Here is a 10,799-nt window from a genome sequence, read left to right as displayed (position 1 = left end):
GGCAGTGAGGACTTGAGAGTTGTAGGGTACAGTGATGCTAGCTTTCAGACTGACAGGGATAATTTCCGCTCTCAGTCGGGCTGGGTCTTTACTCTAAACGGAGGGGCAATTACTTGGAAAAGTTCCAAGCAGGAGACAGTGGCTGATTCCACTTGTGAATCAGAGTATATAGCAGCAAGCGAGGCAGCAAAGGAGGCTATATGGCTAACGAACTTCATCGGAGACCTTGGAGTTGTACCAGCTATAAAGGAGCCAATGGAGATTTTCTGTGACAGCAATAGTGCGGTTGCCTTAGCCAAGGAACCAAGAGATCATGGGAGATCCATACACATTGACAGAAAATATCACTTCATCAGACATCGAATAGAAGAAGGAATCCTCGTGGCAAAGAGGGTATCATCGGATGAGAACCCAGCAGATCCCCTCACGAAGGGACTGACTCGGGCTAAGCATCTCCAGCATACTCGGAGCATAGGGTTGAAGGATGATATTAGTTTTAGTAGTTAGATAATCTTGAAATTTGTAAAATGTAATTGACATTTGATGATAAATAAAAGCTGTTATTTATGAGTAAAGTGTTGCTATCTCTTGTCAATCGTTTACTATTATTTCTTTTTGCATGTTTTGACTTCCAGAATAATTATGTTATGGTTTATATCATATTATTCAAACTCTCCACAGTCGGTCATATGTTGGAAGTAGATATGAATCAAGACTGTCATGGGTTGGCTTGTAGAGGTCTAAGATGTTAGACAAAGCGGGGCTACAGCACTCATGAGTGCTCATAAGTTCTGAGTATTGGATTCAACCCACGCTCACTTGTATCACTTCATGGAATTTATCTCGAGTGATCATGAGACGGTAATATCATATAAGTCTTCAAACCTAGAGATATGATTTGTTGCCTATGAGTTGGTTATGCATTGATTGCACGAAAACGCATTGGTAACTCGATGTTATAAACCGTGCTTTTGTGTGTAATTCAACAAGTAGTAGAGCAAGCATATGAGTCGAAGTTTATCTGTTCCTTCTAGGATTAGAAGCGATATCTGGGCCCCTCGATGATTTTGTTTTGACCTATGTACCGGGCCCGGTTAGAACTAAATTGATGTGTTCAGTTAAGTTCTATGTCAAACAAATCGGAAATCGGGAAACAAATGCTGGACAATAAGCAAGACCATGTTCCATGTATTTGTCCGGCTGATATCTAGAATAGAGGATTATATGATCAGTTATCTAAAATGGTGTTTCATAGTTCAACAGAGTTTAAAGAGCTACGATTGCTGATCGGTTCCTGAAGTCATACTTGCAACTATAGTTATTAGACTTATCCAAGTGGGAGACTGTTGGATATAGTGTCTAAGTCCATAACTATATTTGGTATGTACTTGACCCGACCCGGCATGGTCCATTTGGGTTGCACTTCACCCGAACAATTTATGGATAATCGTTTGAGAATAGTATAAGTTATGATTTATTAATATATTATAAGTCCTAATATATTAATATAAAATCATATTATTTAATTAGTATTGATCTATAATTAATCTAGAATTAATTTAGAGATCAAAAGTATGACTAATTAAATATGGGCTCTTGTATTTATATAGTGTGGGCTAATGCTTATTTGGAATGGGCTAGGCTTGCATGGAAAGCCATGGATACTCCATGGAGCTTTAACCCATGGATCTCATGGAAATGAAAAGACATGGGTATTAGGGTTTACATGGATGTAACCCTAATCCACCACACTATATAAAGGAGGCTTTGGTTCTTGAAATCACACGAGTTGTGGTGAGTAAAGTAAGAGGGCCGATTTCAAGAAGGTGATTACTATTCTCTCAAAGTTCCAAGTTTGTGGTGATTTGTGATTTCCATTTGAGGCATCCACACTATTGGTGCTAGGCTCTAAAACTCCAAGCAATCAACTACAACTACAACTACAAGGTAAGTAATTCTACTAGCTTTATTTGATTCAAGTTCCCCATGCCATGCTAGATAGGATAAGAACCTTGAAAAAATAATTATTTGCATGTATCATAGTCAAACATAGATCCAAGGTTTCTAGGGTTGCATGTACACCATAGGAGTGTTAGAATGCTCAAAAACCCATCATTTCTGTCTCTCAGGCAGAAGACAGAGTCAGTGACAGAGATGATGGGTTTTAGTATACTACAACATCCTATGGTGCACATGTTGGGTTTTAAGCATTCTAACACTTCCTAAGTGTACATGCAACCCTATTAAACCTTGGATCTATGTTTGTCTAAGATACATGCAAAATATTATTTTCCAAGGTTTATAACCTATCTAGCATGGCATGGGGTACTTTTAACCATAAAAGAACTAGATGAATTACATACCTTTTGTTGATTGTGATTCCTTGGAGTTTGAGAGCCAAGCACCAATAATGTGAATGCCTCAAATGGAAATCACAAATCACCACAAACTTGGAAAATGTATGAGAGAGTATACTAACTCTTGATTTTGGCCACCACACTTACACACACATTAGTGTTTTTTCATGCAACATAAGCTTGTTTATATAGTGTACATGGTTAGGGTGAAACCCTAATAACCCATGTCTTTTCCTCTTCCAAGGATCCATGGGTAAAAGCTCCATGGATCATCCATGGACTTCCATATAAGCTTAGCCCATTCCCAAATGAGTGTTAGCCCACACTATATAAATATAATAGCCCATGATTTAATTAGTCTTCCTTTTAATCACTAAATTAATTCATAATTAATTCAAGATTAAAACTAATTAAGTAACATGACTTTATATTAATATATTATAACTTATAATATATTAATAAATCATAAGTATACAACTCTCATAAAATTATCCATAACTAGTTTGGGTGAAGTGCAACCCAAATGGACCATGTCGGGTCGGGTCAAGTATATACCAAATAAGTTATGGACTTAGACATCTTATCCAACAGACTCCCACTTGGATAAGTCTAATAACTGTATTTGCCTATATTACTTCAGGAACCAACCGGCAATCGTAGCTCTCGAAAACTCTTGTGAACTATGAAGCGCCATTTTAGATAAGTGATCATATAATCCTCTGCTCTCATGATATCAGCCGGACAAATACATGGAACAATGTCTTACTTATTGTCTAGCAGTTGTTTCTCGATTTCCGATTTGTTTGACAAAGAACTTAACTGAACACATCAATTTAGTTCTGACCGGGCCCGGTACATGGGTCAACACAAAATCATCGAGGGGCCCAGATATCGCTTCTATTTCTAGAAGGAACAGATAAACTTCGACTCATATGCTTGTTCTACTACTTATTGAATTGCACACAAAGGCACGTTTTATAACATCAAGTTACTGATGCGTTTACGTGCAATCAATGCGCAACCAACTCATAGGTAACAACTCATATCTCTAGGTTTGAAGACTTATATGATATTACCGTCTCACGATCACTCGAGATAAATTCCATGAAGTGATACAAGTGAGCGTGGGTTTATTCCAATACTCATAACTTATGAGTACTCATGAATGTTGTAGCAACCATTGCTATGGCTAAACACCTTTAGTCATCTACAATCCCAATTCATGACAATCTTGATTCATACCTACTTTCGACGTATGACCGATTGTGGAGGTTTGAATAAATTAATTATTCTGGAAGTCAAAACATGCAAAACTGAAACAATAGTAAATAATTGACAATGATAGTAACACTTTACTCATAAATAAATCACAAATTTTATTCATCATCAAACGTCGATTACATTTTACAAGTTTCAGAAAAGGCTATCTAATCTGTAAAACTAATATCGTCCCGCAGCCCGATGCGCCTCGCATGCTGCAAATGCTTCACCCTCGTCAGTCCCTTCGTAAGGGGATCCGCAGGGTTCTCATCTGACGATACCCTCTTTGCCACGAGGAGTCCCTCTTCTATCTTGTGTCTTATGAAGTGATATTTTATATCAATGTGTCGGGATCTGCCATGATCTCTTGGTTCCTTGGCTAAGGCAACCGCACTATTGCTGTCACAGAAAATCTCCATAGGCTCCTTAATAGCTGGTACAACTCCAAGGTCTCCGATGAAGTTCCTCAGCCATATCGCCTCCTTTGCCGCTTCACTCGCTGCTATGTACTCTGATTCACAAGTCGAATCAGCTACAGTCTCCTGTTTGGAACTCTTCCAAGTGATTGCCCCTCCATTTAAGGTAAAGACCCAGCCCGACTGAGAGCGGAAGTTATCCCTATCAGTCTGAAAGCTAGCATCACTATACCCTACTACTCTTAAGTCATCACTCCCACCAAGGGTAAGGATCCAATCCTTAGTCCTCCGTAGGTACTTGAGAATATTCTTTACCGCAGTCCAATGAGCCTTGCCAGGGTTCCCCTGATATCTGCTGACCATGCTCAAAGTGAAGGCCACATCAGGACGGGTACAAGTCATAGCATACATGATCGAACCAACAGCAGAAGCATAAGGTAATCGACTCATCTCAGCTATCTCATCTTCTGTACTCGGGCTCTGAGCCTTGCTCAGTTTGGCATTGCTTTGGATCGGTAATTCTCCTTTCTTGGAATTCTGCATGTTGAACCTTTTCAACACCTTATCCAAGTAGATACTCTGACTAAGTCCAATTAGTCTTTTACTCCTTTCTCTTAATATCCTTATCCCTATGATATAGGTAGCTTCTCCAAGGTCCTTCATAGCAAAGCACTTCCCAAGCCAGGACTTAACCTCCTGTAAGGTTGGGATGTCATTTCCTATGAGTAGTATGTCATCCACATACAGTACCAAAAAACTAACTATACTCCCACTAGCTCTGACATACACGCAGGACTCATCTTCACTTCTTGAGAAACCAAACTCTTTGACCTTCTCATCGAAACAAAGATTCCAACTTCGAGATGCTTGTTTCAATCCATAAATGGATTTCTCAAGCTTGCAAACTCTATTGGGGTACTCTGCACTGACAAAACCTTCTGGCTGATTCATGTAAACATCCTCAGCCAACTTTCCGTTAAGGAAAGCGGTTTTGACATCCATTTGCCATATTTCATAATCATGAAATGCAGCAATGGCTAGCATAACCCTAATAGACTTAATCTTTGCTACTGGTGAAAAGGTTTCATCATAATCAATTCCCTGAGTCTGAGTAAACCCCTTCGCAACCAGTCGAGCCTTATAAGTGTGCACCTTCCCATCCATGTCGGTCTTCTTCTTGAAGATCCATTTGCACCAGACTGTCTTACGGCCTGGTACATTGTGAACCAAGTTCCAAACTTGATTGTCATACATGGACTGTATCTCGCTGTCCATAGCCTCCTTCCATTTAGCAGACTCTGGGCCTGCCATGGCTTCCTTAACACTGTTAGGTTCATCCAGATTTACCAGTGTACTGTCACTGATAAATGTATCACCTTCCGTAGTAATATGAGATCCATAATAAAACTCAGGTGTGTTCCTAACCCTTGTGGAACGCCTCGGAAGTATAGACTCGTCAGCTGGATCAACAGGAATTTCCTCCTCAAGTTGATTGCTAGTGTCTGAGGTTCCTTCACCAATCGAGTGTTGAATTTCTTCAAGGTCAATTTGCCTCCCACTGTCTCCTTGGCTTATAAATTCTCTCTCTCGAAAGACCCCTCTCCTAGCCACAAAGACCACATTCTCACTGGGTCTGTAGAAGAGGTAACCAAAGTACTTTTGTGGGTAGCCGATGAAAATACACCTTTCACTTCGAGGTTCGAGCTTGTCATGAGTCTTGCGCCTCACGAAAGCCTCGCAACCCCAAATCTTGATGTGGTCCAAATTGGGAACTTTCCCTGTCCACATCTCATGAGGTGTTTTGGCAACCTTCTTTGTAGGGACTAGATTAAGGATGTGGGCGGCAGTCTCTAAGGCATACCCCCAAAAAGAGATTGGTAGTGAAGCTCGACTCATCATAGAGCGAACCATGTCCAACAAAGTTCGATTGCGCCTCTCAGCTACACCATTCAACTGTGGTGTCCTGGGAGGTGTCAATTGTGAGACAATCCCACACTCCTTAAGATAGTCGAGGAACTCAGTACTAAGATACTCACCACCTCGATCGGATCGAAGCATCTTAATGTTCCTGTCCAATTGATTTTCTACTTCCTGTTTAAACTCTTTAAACCTTTCAAAAGTTTCTGACTTATGTTTGATTAAGTAGACATAACCATATCTACTAAAATCATCAATAAAAGTCACATAATAGCGATTAGCATCCCTTGTGGCGGTTTTGAATGGTCCACATACATCAGTATGTATAAGGTCCAACAAACCCTCACCCCTTGCACAAGTACCAGTGAAGGGTGATTTTGTCATTTTTCCAAGTAGACAAGACTCACAACTATTATCCGACTTGAGGTCGAACGACTCCAAGACTCCATCCTTTTGGAGCTGGCCTATGCGTTTCTTGCTTACATGTCCAAGACGACAATGCCACAAAGATGCTTTATCCAAGCTAGTAGAAGAATCAATACATAATACATTATTTCCTAAATTATCTACAACCGATACAGCTTCATACACACCATCACAAGGTAATGCTTTAAAATAAAGAACATTATTAAAGAAAGCATTAATACTACCAACTTCATTATCAAAAGAAAAGGTAAAACCTTGTTTGTACAAAGCATGAAAGGAAATAATATTCCTCGCCATTTCAGACGAGTACACACATTTATTCAAATCTAACTTTAACCCACTATCTAGCAACAACGTATAAACTCCAATCTTGGTAACAGGTGCAACCTTCTTGTTCCCCATGATTAAGTTTATCTTTCCGTGCTCCACATCCTCACTTCTTCTTAGGCCCTGCAAGTCACAACAGATGTGAATACCACAACCTGTATCAAGAACCCAAGAATTAGAATATGGTGAGTTATTAGACAATATAGTGTAAATACCTGCATGGGATGGTTTCACTTTCCCATCCTTGACATCCTGCAAGTACTTTGGGCAGTTTCGCTTCCAGTGCCCCTTATTTTGACAGTAGAAGCATTCAGCATCCTTAGGGATGGCAGAAGGAGTGATAGAACCACCTTTGGTTCCAGATGAGGAGCCTTCAAGGGACTTTCCCTTGGTACCCTTCGAAGGGTGCTTCCTCTTTTTCCCTTTTCCTTGCCCGATAGCCAAAACAGGGGTAGTAGTAGGAGTAGGAGTAGCAACCGACTTACTCTTAAGACCACTTTCGGCAGTCTTCAGAAGTCCTTGAAGCTTACTGAGTGTGACTTCCTCCTTGTTCATGTGGTATGTCATACGAAATTGATCATAACACGATGGCAAGGAGTACAAAATGATATCAATTGCCAACTCCTCAGGGAAGTTCACATTCAGTTTCATTAGACGGTCCACACACCTTTGCATTTTCTGCATGTGGCTCGTGATTGGTTCGCTATCCTTCATACGGGTAGTGATCATGGAGGAGATTATTTCATACCGCTCTTGACGAGCACTCTGATGGTACCTTTCCATCAGATCCTGATGCATCTCAAAATGGTAATAGTCCTCATAGGACTTTTGGAGTTCAGCTGTCATGGTGGCCATCATGATGCATGCCACCTTGGTGGCATCTCTTTCATGTGCCTGATACTCAGCGACCTCCTCAGGAGTAGCAGTGGACTCATCAAGCTCCTTTAGCTCCTTATCGAGGACATATTCCTTGTCCTCGTAACGAGTAACCATCCTGATGTTCCGGATCCAATCCATGCAGTTGGAACCATCAAAGATGACCCTCCCACAAAGGTTCATGAGGGAAAAGGAGCCAGTAGGGTTAGAGCCCGAAGTTTTGTTGTTGGAAGACATCTGAAAAGAAGAAAACAAGTTTAGATTAGATATATCAAATCCTTAATAATACACCCAAATGTAATATTAAGGCTAGGATCCAACACAATATATTATAACTTAGAAGAGGGATGCCGTAATCTAAGCTATAATATATTTGAAGGTAGGTGAATGACGATTCACCAATTTCCACCATGAAAACGAAATGAATTATTAGGTTTAATTGGTTTTGAAATTCCTAGATTCCTTTGAGATTCATTGAACTTTTCAATGGCATGTTTCAATCTCGATTGTGCCCTTCAAGTTTTGTGACTGGGATGCCGAGGATCACAAAACACGGTGTGAATAACCATGCAAATTCACTTGGTACCCTTAATATTATCACCTAATCAATGTGCCGGTTAACCACACACGCTCCACCGATCTATGATAAACATTAAGTCACCCTTCGTGATCCTTACTAGTCCAAGTTAGTGTGCCGGTTAACCACACACGCTCCACCAACGACTTGGTAAGGTACAAAGTGTGAATTTCATGGGTTAGCACCATATTCACATTTTCCTAATGTAACTAAGATTGGGAATTTATAAAAGGTTTAGTTACTTTATAATATTCATCATACTTTTAATGAGAATTTATAAGTCCTTGTCCTACCCGTTCGGCTAACGACCCTCCACCAGTCAAGCAAGCGGTGGGTGAGAGTGGACACCCATTAAGTTGCCATTTTATAGGCAACAACCTTATACCCACCTTATAGACTGGCTTCGTGAATGAGGCGTACTAGCGGTAAGACGACTTTGATCTTATACATATATATAATAATTAACCATTAATGTTATAAATAGTATAAGGGTTGAATTTTAACTTTTAAAACTCTAAGGGTTTGGAATTAAAGTATATTAAAGTGTGTGTAACTTTACAAATTCCAAAACTTGAGGACAAGTTTTGAAACTATTCAAAACTTTTCATTTCATAACTTATGAATTAAAGGTTCATAAAAATGAAGACTCTTCATTTCCATGTAACTTATGTGTTTTAAGTGTGTGTTTAAAAGAAGTGACCTTTGGATATCCATAACTTGAGGACAAATTATGGACTCCATTAAAACACATAAATGATCAATTAATCCTAAACAATTCAGCAAATAATTCCTATCATCTTCTAAATTCATAAGAACATGAACATGATCATCAAAGTTTCAAGAATTATATGAACACATACAAAGCATGAATTTTTTATATAAGCTATTGTAAATGGATTAGAACAACCATTACACCAACTAAAACAAGTTTTAAAACACCAAAACAGTTTAGGGTAATGTTTCTAGTCCATTTCCAGCAGCAAAAGTCGAAAATCTGCATTCTGAGGCTCCTACTCGCCGAGTACACGAACCTACTCGGCGAGTAGGATGAGTTTACACATGAACTCGGCGAGTCCCCCCATGGACTCGGCGAGTTCATCAGTCAGACAGCAAAAAATCGACTTTTTATCACTATTTTGCATCAAGTATCAAACAAACAAGCCTAGGCTCTGATACCACTGTTGGGTTTTGAGCATTCTAACACTTCCTAAGTGTACATGCAACCCTATTAAACCTTGGATCTATGTTTGTCTAAGATACATGCAAAATATTATTTTCCAAGGTTTATAACCTATCTAGCATGGCATGGGGTACTTTTAACCATAAAAGAACGAGATGAATTACATACCTTTTATTGATTGTTGATTCCTTGGAGTTTGAGAGCCAAGCACCAATAATGTGAATGCCTCAAATGGAAATCACAAATCACCACAAACTTGGAAAATGTATGAGAGAGTATACTAACTCTTGATTATGGCCACCACACTTACACACACATTAGTGTTTTTTCATGCAACATAAGCTTGTTTATATAGTGTACATGGTTAGGGTGAAACCCTAATAACCCATGTCTTTTCCTCTTCCAAGGATCCATGGGTAAAAGCTCCATGGATCATCCATGGACTTCCATATAAGCTTAGCCCATTCCCAAATGAGTGTTAGCCCACACTATATAAATATAATAGCCCATGATTTAATTAGTCTTCCTTTTAATCACTAAATTAATTCATAATTAATTCAAGATTAAAACTAATTAAGTAACATGACTTTATATTAATATATTATAACTTATAATATATTAATAAATCGTAAGTATACAACTCTCATAAAATTATCCATAACTAGTTTGGGTGAAGTGCAACCCAAATGGACCATGCCGGGTCGGGTCAAGTATATACCAAATAAGTTATGGACTTAGACATCTTATCCAACAGCACATACAACCCTAAATACATTGGATCTATGTTTTCACTGATTATACATGCAAATGGTATCCAAGGCATTAAACTTATAACTAGCATGCAACTTGTCATAAACAATACAAGATACCAGTTAGAGTAACATACCTTTTATGTGGCTTGAAGTCTTGATGTATTGGGTGTTGCATGAATGACTTTGGTGTTTAAGAACTTAGTGCGCCAAGTGTTACACCTCAAATGGAATCAAAACTCAATTAGAACAAAGGTGACTCTTGAGAGAGAAACTCTGTGCACCAAAAACACCATAATTCTCTAAGAACTTCTAGTCTTCCTCAAGTGGCGATTTTGGGCAATGAAGTATGTATTTATATGTGGCATTTCAAGGGTCATGGGTATAACCCAAATCCATACCCATGAGTATTATGATCCATGGTTCATGTGACCCAACTCTTCATGTATCAATACATAAACTTGGTCCAACATGGATCATAAGCCCAACACATATAAATATAACTAATTACCATAATTAGTCCCCATAGATTTAATTAGTCTCTTTTGATCACTAAATTAATTCCAAATTAATTCTTGATCAATACTAATTAAAACATATGATTTCATATTAATATATTAGAACTTATAATATATTAATAAATCATATATAACCTTCTCTCAAGAGTCCATCCTAACAAATTCTCCTGGTGTTATGCAACCCAAATGGACCATG

This window comes from Lactuca virosa, chromosome 4 (assembly GCF_052849685.1).
Source record: "Lactuca virosa cultivar CGN04683 chromosome 4, Lactuca_virosa_CGN04683_v6, whole genome shotgun sequence".
In the NCBI taxonomy this organism is placed as follows: Eukaryota; Viridiplantae; Streptophyta; class Magnoliopsida; order Asterales; family Asteraceae; genus Lactuca; species Lactuca virosa.
Note: the sequence above shows the minus strand (reverse complement) of the source record.